The following is a 13,588-nucleotide window of genomic DNA, read 5'->3' on the forward strand; positions in this document are numbered from 1 at the left end:
ACCTGAGTGGCGTACCTTAACACTTAAATAATCACTGATGGCATCTATAATGAACTGAATCTCTTCTTCATGAGGTTTTGGCGGTATTGTCAAAGAAGTATCCGAATCTACAGTTCCTGTAATTGTCCTTCCAAGCCGAGGTAGCATAAAAACTACCCTCACATCCTTTGTTTTGGGTACAATTAAATCTATGCCCTCTGGAGAGTAATAATCAGGAAGAACAATATGCACTCCAATTTCTAAAGCTTTCATTTTTGGCTGTACATTGAATGTAATCCCTGAATCACTTGGAATTTCTACATATTCTTCTAGGTCCTTGTTAAAATATCTTGACCGGTTACCATTCCAAAAGAATCTAACATGATCAAATTTTATAGTTTTACTGCATGCAAATGTTCGTACACCATTATGAACTAAATATTCTCTGAACGTTTTGTCAATATTTGGTGGGTTAACAAGATAATGACTTGGGAGCTTTAACTCTCCCTCATACTGAGGCATTCCTATGTAATGAACTTTAGGATATTGAACTCAATCAAACTTGTCAAAATTTTCATATTCAAATACTTTGGCAATCATAATCATACAATCTGCTCAAAAATTGATAGTTACTACTGCATCTCCATCAAGAATGGGCCCAACCACTTTATTATTTTCATCAAAAATCACAAAGGGAGGCAAATATTGATCAATAGCATTAGGTTCTTCTCTAAGTTTTTTTTCTAACTGCTTCCACTACACTCCTGAATTTATAAGGCACCTCTCCCAAAACCTGTGCATCCTAGATTCGCTTGACTACATCCCAATCATTCTCATAATGATCTATCGTGACATACATGCTTCCACCACTAGAGGCAATCTATGCATCAACACCTTCTTTATGCAACACAAAAAGATCCTTTTCTAATGTCTCAAAAAAACCAACGCTAGATCCATCAAGACAATCACAACCATCAGTGAGGATATGAACACGAATTCTTTTGGCACCATTCCTGGCAAACCCTTTCAGAAGCAACTGCAACTGATCTAATCATGAATGAACACCACCATCATTCAAAAGCCCAATGAAATGAAATGTGCCTATTCCAAAGCACTCCTTGATGTACTTAAACCCTTCCCCAGTGTAGATTTTTTTCGATTCAAGAGCATAATCTACTAGTTTAGCCCCTTGAGAAAATATCCCACATGACTAAAATTTTAAAAGAATTTGAAACCAAAAAGATAAAAGCTGGCAGGTTTTTGCTTCTAAGGTGCAAAAATGACTTTGGTTCACCCGATTTTAGATTTTCTGCCTAGGGCCTTTACACATATTTTCCCATCAAATTTTATGAATACAAAATCTTCTTTGAGACATTTTAAGAGGACCTAGATTCTTCATTTTTCAAAAAAGGTTTGAAATGTGCATGAGAAATGTTGGTGGGTTTTAGAGAAACAGGTGCGAAATCGCAATGGTGCACTTGGGTTTCAAATTTCTACTTTTCATTATAATGCATGAAATAAACTTCTGATAGATGCATGTCTGCTTCAACTACCATCATGTTGTTTCTCTCGATAAGAAAATTGAAGGAAGATAGAGAAGCCATACTGGTAATGCATAGATAATAAGTTTTGCCTTGTTTAATAAATAAGATATATTGAGTTGAACACTGAGCTCACCATCAAGAAGTGGACAGCTAATTTTTCCAGTGACTCCTTGTGGTAAGACACCACCAAAGGCTTCCATTATAGCAGCTCCACAAGTAGTAGGCATCTATACAGAATTTAGTCCCATCGCTGGTGCAACCATATGATGGAGTGAAACTGGTTGTATGCAATACATGCCTCCCGTGTCACCAAAAGACTAGGTTGGCATCTAATTCTTCTACTCTGAAGGCAATGTCAGGTTTGTGAAGTCCCTAGTTTTTTCATTATTGTAGTTTTCTTGTGACTCAGTAAGATTTGAGAACTAAATCTCTGACTGGCAACATCCATCATAGATATTATGATTCTGCAGATTTTTCATAGCTTGAATGGCACTTTTTCTTGAAGAATACTGGATGAAATCTTGCAAGCCAGACTTCTAAAATGTGATAATCTTCTCAACAAAACCAAGAAGGGAAAAAGAAAAACTTGATGCAACACTTCAATTATCATGGGATAGAGCAGATGATGAATAGTAACTAAGAGGGTTCAGTTGGACTATGAATCTTGGTATCTACTGCACCGTGCCTGCCCTGAATTCTCTGCTATTGTCAATTCCTGATGAGATGAGAACTGGATGTAGACATTCCTACCTCTTATGCTTGGTTGAATTATTGAGTAGTTTTCTAAAACACTCATTACAAAAGAAATATCACGCATTTGCATGAGAGCCTAATTCTTTGCATGCACTATCACAAGTTTGGATATAGTACCAAGAGTTTCTACCAATTTATACAAGTCTACCTTAGATATTTTAGGTCCAACATTATGAATGTGAAGAACTTTTGATGGTTTTGTCATCTTGAAATCAATATGGAGAATAAACCTTATCTGCAATCATCTAGAATTTCAAATTGCCAAACCTATAATTACATCAATCATGTGAGAAAAACTTTCATTAAGTCCCTTGTATATGCCTAGAGATCACAACTTCACAATCATCTTTCATCTAAGAAGATCATCAATGAAAACATTATATCCTTGCCAGGTTAGGAGCTATCATTTACCCAACATGACAACACTTGAACCAACCCACCTGGCTTATAAATGAGAAGGCAAGAGAGAGGGAAACCTGACAAGGATAGCCTACCTATGAAGGACTTAGACCTAGACACAAATCAGACTAGACCTTACCATGACTTCAAAATCTTTCATTTTTAACAACATAGGTATAGGGTGAAAAGTGCGGCAACATTTCCATAGGATGACTACTTGACAAACATCTCTAGTTTTTTTCCGGACTCATGTATTATAGATTCGAGAGACACCATTTATGACATTCATCTTCTCTTTTGTGAAGATGATCCTTCTTTAGTTGTTGTGAGGGAGCATGCTAATGCTAATCTTCATTCTCTACTTGATCAATCTTTTGAGGTTGACATGATGGTAGATCATTTGATACATCAGTTGGAGGAGGTCACTTTCTCTTAAAAGGAGATACTTGATCCTTTGATAAATGTTCTACATTCATCAATTTTTTACCCTAATTTTTCTTTTTGAGTAGAGTGGTATAGTAGACATGATTTGGAGGAGACACCTTTTAGTATTGACATGGGGACATTTGAACAAGTTTTAGAGATTCCATACATTTTAAGGTTTCTTCCTACACATGGTCAAGGATTCTTTGATAAACCATTAGTTTTGTTTCTTCTTAAGGGGTTGAATGTTGTTATTTATTCATGAAGGAGTTTCTACATTGAGTTTGAAGCATCTATCATAGGTGTACATTCTACATTAAGTGGAGTGCTACTTCATCTATCTTCAACTTATTCTCTCTTATGGGTGGGATCTTTTCCTCACATGAGGTCTTTTTCTCTCTCATTTCTTTTATTTTAATTATCACTCTTCTTGGAGGAGTTTTTTCCAAGCGGTTTTCCCTCTTTCTCCATTTTATTAGAGATTGCATTGCATATATTTTTCACTTGTAGTTTATACATGGGTACCTAACATGGCCTAGTAACCAGGACCAATCTTGTATTATTCTCTATCTTTTGTGAGCTTAAGTACATTTCCCTAAGGTGCACTGAAGGAGGGTATTGATGTAAATAATTATTTACTATTTACACTTTACTAAAGTTTACTTAGGTTAACGTATATTCATATTAGTTGTCATGTAGACACCTAGGGGTTTGCATATTCATATGTGTTGTCATTTTGAAAACATAGTAGTTTTCACTCCAATTGATCACATTTTGTCTACTACATCTATTTACAATATACACCTTTGTATTCTTATCCTCTCACTGTTGCACATGCATTCATGCACAATGGATAATAATATACTCTTGGTGGATATTTTCTTAGTTATTATGCTTATCTCTTGTATGACTCCTAGACATATCAGTTGACTTTATATACAAGAAACTTCTATGATGTATTCATTCAAATATCTAAAATCCAATTATCTGATTAATCCATTCTCATTTGATTGTATCTTGTCTCTCTTCGGCTATCTCTTGAGCTTCTACATCCTATCATTTCATTCTTGCGTTAGGAAAATTCTTAAATGGTATCAAAGCTATACCAAATTCTTACACCATCAATGCCAAAGGGAGAGATTTTTGGAAGCATGAATGATGATGATATTCTTATAGGGGAGTATTGTAGATCATTATCATGCTGATATGCTTCATTAATTACTGTGTTTGTCATTGATGTCAACATAGTAGTTTTATGTGGTATTTGATAGAAGAACAATGATAGAGATCAAGGTGTTATAGATAGATCACTAAGAATATTCACTAGCAAGGTTAATGGGAGATACTAACAAGTGTCTAGTGTATGAATATAAACTTGGGTAAATCAAATATTAGATCTGGAAGATGTTATGCAAGTTTGTGTGAAAATAATTTAGAGATAGAGTTTAAAGAAGGAGGCTCTAGTAAACTTGTTATATCTATTAACATAGTTCTTATTTTTTTAATTCAAAATTAAATATATGTAGAATACATTATGGAGACAACATTGCTAAGCTTGCTCATCATAATGTTACATGTGCAAAAAATTATTCAACTTACAAGGTGATAGATTAATGTCACTACTAAGCAAAATGTGTTCTTAATGAGGTCCTATAATAATTAATTGAGAAGGTGTAATATTTGACTCAACGAATTGTTTTATGGGCTTATTATAAAGGAAATACATTTTCCTTCGTTATTATATTGAACAAGAAAAGGAAGACAAGCAAGAAAGAAGAGAAAAAAGAAGGAATCTGATTGATATGTGAAGATAATTAGAATAGAGTGAATTTGGATAAAACTTCATTGCCAAAGTTTTATTGTGAGATCCAAGGTTTTGTAATTGGATTTGAGGTTCATGACTTGGTGTACGAGGTTTGATAGTGATTGTTCTAGTTGACAAGACAAAGGAAAGAGGATAAAGAATAGTACAAACAATTATTCTACAAGGAAATGTTGAGAGATTAGTTAAGTAGTGAAGTTCAATGGTCTTTTCCCCAAAAGGTGTTTGGAAAGTGGTTTCTTCTATCTTTTATAACTCCCAATAGGGTTGGAACAATTCCTAACAAGGATTCAGAGTCTCCTAACAGGGTCTATCCTTTAACAAGAAATATTTATATCAGTACATCTTCTTGTGGGTATCATCTTCACTGAGGTTTTCCCTCTAATTAAGGGTTTCCATAATTAACAAATATAGTGTAATTGTGTATGTACATCTTGGTATGGTTTATATTTACTTTGGTTTAATGGTTAAGATTAATTAAGGTTGATAAATATTTCAATTGGATAATTGATTCACACCTCCCCCACCCCCCCCCCTCTTAGTTATCTTGGTGGACTATTATTTCTAACACTACTACTATTACTATTGTTTCTATTATTATTATTAATTTACCTAGATTTCCTAAATTCATAAAAGATTTGTTCACAATTGAAGAATTTATAACAATAACTAGAAAAGGGTTTTGTTTACTTACATGTCCATTCCTTCTTCACATGTGCAAGATTATTATACAAAAATAATATTTCATTAAATTGTATCCAGACATCTTCAAGTTATTTAGTTTGAATAAGTACTTATTTATTTATATTTTATTGCTAATCAAGTTGTTAGTTTACTAGATGTTTTTCCTCATTAACATCAGATCCTTTGGATGATTCTTCTTATATATATACAATTATTGGTTGGTCTCTAATATGTCTTTGTGCCATAATATTTTCACCAATCTTCTAAGTTCTTGAATATAAGTTCTCAAGATGTTTCTTATTTTTGTAAGTTCTCCTTTTACAATAGTTCTATATTTCTCAAGTCTTATACATTATAAATTTGTAGTACAAGTTTACATGTCACCTTGGTAAGTTTGGATTTTAGATTGGCATTCCCAAATCTCAAATCTAAGTAGTTTTTCTTTCAATATTCGATCATACTCATCTTCAAGTTTGGAATCTTAATCTCATCCTTTAGAATTTTATTTTTCTTCTTTAATTTAGAAACTACTTTAGAGTCCTTGATTTGATAATGCTACTCTTTCTTGTTTATATTAAGATGCCTAGAGGCAGATAGTGTGGGCATGAATTAGGATCTCTAAAACTTTTACAACTTAAAACATAAACAATATTCAAAATTAATTCACCATACATATCAACCTTAACCTTAAGTATGCGTCATCATGTAGCAACATGTACTATCTGATCCAATATCTACTTTCATAAATAATTCCCTTAAATAATAATCAATACATGACACAATATTTGGTAATATAAAAACCCCCCAATGAAAAGGCAAAACTATGGTGTGAATGACACCCCAAAGGTCTTCACTACTACAACAATAAAGGGTGCCTATTATGCAATAAAGTGTGCCTATTATGCCTAAAATTTTATCACTTCAAATTATCTCTCATGTAAGGGGTGTGTTGTATTAAAGATAAAATGAATATTAAGTATACCTTGGTTAAAGGTTATTTACATTACAATTAAGTGAGCATTCTATTAAGATATTTACAATGGGCTATTACGACTACTTTGTTAAGAGACAAACCCAACACACCAATTAGAATATAATTAGTACCTTGATCTTTCAATTTTCTTTGATATGTTGATAAAATATCTTCTCTATCTAAATTCTAATCACTTTTCTATGATAGATACACAATATCTCCTCTCTGTACTTCTCAACCACCTTAGTTTTTCAATATCTTGTTCACCTTGAACTTTTCAATCCTCTTGATAAAAAATTTAATAACACAAAATTGTGTATTAAGATATTGCTTTGTAGCCATCTAAAAAAAATTATAGATCTTGATCAATGATTAGGATTCATCCCTTTTTCAACTTAATAATCCCAATTTTTGGACTAGTTGATCATAATACATAGGGGTTAATGATGTGTAATCACAAGCATAATTACCTCCTTTACACTCTCCTCAAACAATAAAAAATAAATTATGCTCAACAAAAATGGTTTATATATGACTTTAAGGCATTTTAAATGAATCTATAAAAATTGTGTAACTTTGCACACTTAGCTTCTAATGGGCAACATAACTTATTCTTCACATTGTCCCATGGCACTAAATTTACCATGTAGAAACTATTTATCACTACTTTTCTCAACTTTTGTAGCAAATTGGGATAAATTATTTCTTCCTTCTGAATAACTCAAATTTTTTGTTGTCATTTGAACTTCTCAGCAACAACTAAATTTATTGATGACACATGTGCAATTGGCAACTATATTTTCCTCAGCACATACTAAACTTCTTTTCTCCTTTACTTTATAGCATGACCTATATGGTGGCCTAGTTGTACTAATGATTGAGAAAATATTTCTACTAATAGATAATGTTTTTTTGACTAATGGAGAATAGCCTTCAGGATCAAATATCTTCCCCTTTTGCATTAGTGACAAAATCACTTACCATGATAGAAAATACTTCCATAAAAATACTTAAAAATTGTAACTTCCCCTTAAGGTGTGCTTTAATCCTTATCTTAGTAAAATTATACACATTTCCCTATTTCTTGGTAGATCAAATATTTCTTTTTCTTACTCTTTCTTTCATACAATATTTTTGCCTTATTTTTGTCATAGTTTTCTCATCTGAACATAAATATGGGGATAGGGGACTATATCAAACTTAGTAAAAAATTGGTTGATGTATCCTCAAAGTGAGTGACAATGCGTTATCCACTTTGATCTTGAGTGTTACGAAAACTTTTTTTTCCATCTCCAATATTGCAACCAAATTCACCATATTCTTGGGAATAGATAAATTCTAATTTCTCTTAATCATATCCTTGGCAGTTTTTAAATGCCTTTGCATTACCTCCAAATCAGGTGTCAACAAACCTTGTAATGTTTCATCATCTCTTCTCTTATATTACATTCTTCTTGTTGACACTTAGTCTATTTTCGCTTCAAAATCCTTATTTTTGAAAAATGACAAAACTTGAATTTGTATCCAAGGTTAGTTTATTACAACTATACATAAATAAATGTCAATCTTGTTCATTTTTTATCTTTTCTTCTTTTTAAACACTGGGCCTATTACAACTTCATAAATAATGTATTTATAATTATGCATATGTTTCCCATATTATATGCAAGTGTTTAAACTTCAACCTATTTTACTATAATTGCAGTAGAAGCTTTCTCCATTATATTGTCCCCAAATTTCCTTTCCAACCTTTGTACTAAATAATCCCTTGTATATTTATCAAGCTTATTTAACTTCTCCACAATATTTAACAACTATTTGATGATAGGAGCCTCTTCAGTGAAATCTTCTACAACAATAGTTTCATGAAATTTATCTTTAATTTCATAAAGTAGCTTTTTTTTTTTATCTCTTATCTCAGCTCCTCTTGATTAGTTTTTATAGCTAAAAAATTTCTATGTATTTTCATCCGATCAATAATTATATTTTTTGTATACCAATTAGGAATCACAAATTCATCATGATGCATCAACTTCTAGGAGTCATAACTTTTGACTAGGGCCTAGGTTTTCTCTCAAAATTATATAGTGGTTTCAAAAGGGGGAGTTTGATGCCTTGATAATTCAACTCTACTCCATTTTTTCCAAAAGAATTTATGTTTTAGGTACCACAAAAACTCATTTTGACCCCCAAAATTTAGTTGTCATGATTTTTTGTTTATTTTTTAGAGTTGATTTTTTGAAATAACTTCGAACAGACATTTAAAAATTTGGAGATTAGTTCCCATGTCAAGTTGTTGTAGTTTTAGAAAATTCCAATTTTATTTTCATCTTTTTAGGTGTTAATTTTGAAGGTTATGTAAAAAAAGGTGAAATCAAAGATTTGTTAAAATCTACCAAAAAAAGGTAATTTTTAGTATTTTCAAATTTAGAGAGTGTTTTTTTAATTTAAGAAGTAGCAAAGTGGTGTAGAAAAAATTTGGTTAATGGAAGATATTCATGTTTCAAAATATGATTGTTTTTATGTGTTTTTCTATGTAATTTCCTTCTGTAGAATACATTTTTGTAGCTAGAGACTTCGGTACTACATCATTTGGTATTAGAGTAGACAGATGACTAGCAGAGGAAGAGGAAGAGGAAGGGGAAGGGGAAGAGGAAGAAGAAGAAGAAGAGGAGGTGTTGCTCCAATGGAAAGATTTCTATTGGATATGTAGTGGTAGATTGAACGACTAAATGAGCAAATGGATAATCAAGGAATATTAGTAGTACAAGGAGAGAATGAAGAAAATGAAGAAAAATTGGAAGGATTGAGTGTTGCCAAGTTTCACTTCATATATTTTTGCTTTGGGTTTTGAGTCAAGTCAAATGTCAATGTCTTGAGTTTGAGTCTAGATTTGATCCCTTAGGATGGCCTTTCTTCTCATATTCTTTTGAGTTAACCTAATGAGGGAAATCATATGAGAAAAATAACAGTCCATTGCTACGTGATTTGGTTTTGGGAGTTTTTTTTTATGTATTTTCCTAATGATTTATATTCCTTGTTCTTAATCATGTCAAATACAAGGATTCATTTTGAGAAGCAATTCTTCATGAAGGCCTTTCAAAATCTCTGAGAGTTTCTAACTTCATAGTCAAAGATCTATATGTAAAGAAGGATATATTTAAAGATATCACAAACATATATAGAGAAAATGCATTAGAGAACATCAAAGATCGAGGTTAAAGATTGATATGTAGGTAATGAGAACAAGTTAGAAGAAAGATTAGTTAGATTTAATACAAAATGGATGTTCAAAAATGGAGAAATGGTGAAGAAACCAAGTCAAATATGGTATGACTATTTTTGAAATGAAATTGATGATTAATATTTAAACTGTGTATATACATTGCAGAGTTGAAAAGTCAATTGAACAAAACAATGTGTGCTATTGGCCAGTTGAAAATTCCAAATGCCTACCTATAAAATTAGGTCCCATTTAAATATTAAACAAAATTTGGATGCCTTCAGTTGTTAGATCTCACAAGATCTATGATCATCATTATATCGCTATAAAATGTTTTTTAGTCTTTAATCATAGTGACATAATGATAGACCAACACATGTCTCAATGGGCCCATTATATTCCACGGCGTACATACATGCCAACATTAGATTATTTCATCAATAAAGTACTACCATTTATCTACCACAATGTGTCTAGCTCTAAAATGGACCCATAGTATAGAATAAGACAAATACGTCAGATTGTGCATGTTCTAAACCATCTAGTTAAAATAGATCTATGCTTGTTGTTATGTCGCTATGGAGAGTTGTGTGGAAAATAAGCTCAATGGCATAATGATAGAGTCACACATGTCTAGTGGGCCATCTCTTTTCATGAAGCATGGTCATAATATAGTCACAAGGTGCCACAAAGAAATGAAAGTCTATGTTAGATTCTCTAGTCAAATAAGTACTACCATATGTATGCTACAATGTCTCTAGCTGGAAAATGGACCCACAGTGTTGTAAGAGCCCTTCCCTAGTACCCTATTATAAGTCATAAATAACAAAAATATGGTCAGAACTAGGAAGTGTAAGAAGGTAAGATGTCATGTCTTTATCTCTTGTGTATAGAATTGGAGTTGTAGAACCTTACACCTTATGATAGAATGTCGTTAAGAAGTTTTGAGATTGAAGTGTGTCATGATTGGCATTTTACTTATAAATAATGGGCCTGGGATCTTACTAAGACTAATAAATATTTAAGATTTGTAATGTTAAGGATCCTATTTGAGAATTACATTAGGTTGATAAGCTAAGACCTATGGAATATAATGTGATTCAGAAAATTGATTTGATTTTAATAGGAAAAGATTAATGTTAATATGAAATTTTTGATATTTTAATGTTTTGTATGTTTCTTATATGAAAATGATTAGAAAAAAAGGGGGGTGTAATTATGAAAATTTGAATATGTTGATTATGAAATTTTAAAATTGTCATGTATTTATACACACATATTTTTATATGATTTTCTTGGACTACTAATGCTCAAGTTTAGTGTGTAGGAGTTTAACCATGGGATTTAGAGGGGAACCAAGGCTCAAGCCCCTATGAACATGACATAACCAAGGTTGAAATAGTGGAAAAGATTCAAACCTCATTGTAATGTGTTTTTTCAGAAATGTGAATTGCATGGGTGTGTAATAGTTTAATTGATATAAAATTAGAGACATGTCACTATAAATGTAAGGTGTTATTCTTTTTATGTGTCACTTGACACTTGCGTTGTCCATGAATTAATGACTTGTCATTTAGGATTTTGGGTAAAAGTCACCTAACCTAAACCTAACCCAATACAATACCTAAGTTAACCCCTTTATGGTAGAGTGTTAAGAGAAGTCTCCATCAAGGGAAATTCGAATTTCAACTTCCTACTAACTTTTAAGGATCAACAAGTGGTCCTAAAAGGTTATTTTGGTGCAAAATAACTGCTCTCATGATAGTACTATGTGTTGGGGGTCAAAATTTAACCTTTAGTAGGCCTACATGACATTGGGAACCCTCCAAATATGTCACTTTCTCAGAATTTCGAAATTGAAGATTTCGCATGCTTCTTCCACTTGGTCAAGATCACAATTTTAGAAAGGGGCAAGGGGCTAAGAAAAGAGAGGCTTCTTCGTTGGGCCATTTTTACCTAAGTGAGAATTTGGAGGCTTTTTAGAGAGCTTGGGAAACTTAGGGAGTTGTCTACCCACTCTCTAACTTTAGAGACTCTTAGGGTTTGGAAGCCTGGGGAGGGAACTCTTCTACAACCATTCATTACCATTTTGCAAAAGGACTCAAGGTTGGTTCCTTCTTGCCCATACAATATTTTTCTTCAAACCTTGCATTTTGGCATTGCGTTAATGAGCATGAAGGAGTGGGAGTTCATATTGTAAGTAGATTTTCATGGTATTATATTGTGACATAGTGTTCATGTAAATTTTTGAATGGTGTTTTATGTTTTGGGAAGATTTTGATATTGTTGGGTTGAGATGAAACGTGTTGCTGTATTTGAATTTCCCTTTTTTTCTCCACTTTGTTATGTATGTTGTTCATGGGTGTGAGGACTTCACTCACCCTTTGGGTAGGCAAGAAAAGTCTAGGGTGAAGGGGTTAGTTAGGCTTGAAAATGTATTTGAGAACCTTGGAGTATGGGCTCCATTGTATACCATAATAATTCATATCTTCATGGAGGTGATAAAGCAAGTATGGTTTAGGAAAGAATATTAATGGAGTATGGACTCCATGAAAGCTACAACTGATGGTAGTGTGTTTAAAGGATGATTGGGGAAGCCTCAAAAGGGTATGGCAATTTTTTTATTGAAAATATTGTTTGAAATGGGAAGTCTCCATTTGAAAAGCACACCTTCACCCTACATTGATGGTTCCACTTGTGAACTATGGTGAAATACGCTTGGGATGGAATTGTTCAAGTGTTGTAATGTATTGTTTATGTAGTTGTAATATTTGAATGGAACCTGGTTTGAGCCTTGTTTCCCCTAGCTTAGGGGTGGTCTCTTTGGAGGCCTATCGTTGGGTGGGTAGTACCCATGGTCTTGTTGTTTTGTTTGAGATTTATTTGTAGATTTAGTGCTCAAAGAGGGAATGGAAAAAGCTTGGGAAAATGATCTTGTAGGTGTTCCTTGAAGGAGAAAACTTCTCATCGTGCACTGTATATGTATTGGAGAATCTTCTTCCATCTTGTTCTAGTTGTTGTAATCAATGATTGCATAGTAGCAAGGAAGGGATGTGTAATTTTGTAAATTATTTGAAAGGATGAAATTATTCTCCATGTTATACGTAGTTGCATTGTAGGATTTAATTTTAAGCATATAGTTGCATTGAAAAGGAAATATTGTTTTCAATATCATAGTTGTAAATGAAGGAAATGAATGAATCTCATGTAAAGGGATAGTCATTACTATGATGACCAAGTAGCTATTATGTAAATGGAGAATTTCTCCTTATGTTGATTTACGAATCAAATCCATAGATATGTTTTCCTAGATAGCTTATGTGTAAGAGATTCATTATAACAACTATTTTTGTTGAAACATAAGTGGTGTATAAGTGTTCATTTGAATTAAGAACCAATATAAGTACCAGTCCATTCAAGAAATTTCACTATGTTTCTATTTAGGAGAATTATTATTTAAACTTTATTATTGATAAGGAAAATGGACCAAACAATTATATAGTTCTTGTCTTATTTTATCACTTAGGTAAATGTTGATGTTTCCTTCTAATGATCTTAGTAATTTCATAAATATGCCATTCATAATGTACTATCAATTAACCAAAAAGTACCATAACAAATTAAGTAGGGTGAATGAATCAATGGCTAGCAAAATATGAATGTATTATGAGAGGAAACTTGTCATAGATGCACTTTTACTCTCTAGAATTTATATGAAGAACATAAACTAATTCCATCTCCTATTATAGCCCTTTAAAATATTCAAGGGAATATCCGTCATAATCTTG

At 32.4% G+C, this 13,588-nt stretch overlaps 2 pseudogenes; both read right to left on the reverse strand.

The window, feature by feature from the left end:
• LOC149541812 (2,3-bisphosphoglycerate-independent phosphoglycerate mutase-like) overlaps window positions 1-1,535 on the reverse strand; it is a 96,754-nt pseudogene extending 95,219 nt beyond the window's left edge.
• Window positions 1,535-2,481, reverse strand: LOC149541813 (polypyrimidine tract-binding protein homolog 3 pseudogene; annotated as a pseudogene).
• Window positions 2,482-13,588: the final 11,107 nt, after the last annotated feature.

Source organism: Cupressus sempervirens, chromosome 8 (genome assembly GCF_028749045.1).
Source record: "Cupressus sempervirens isolate cs-2001-9-10 chromosome 8, ASM2874904v1, whole genome shotgun sequence".
NCBI classification, from domain to species: domain Eukaryota; kingdom Viridiplantae; phylum Streptophyta; class Pinopsida; order Cupressales; family Cupressaceae; genus Cupressus; species Cupressus sempervirens.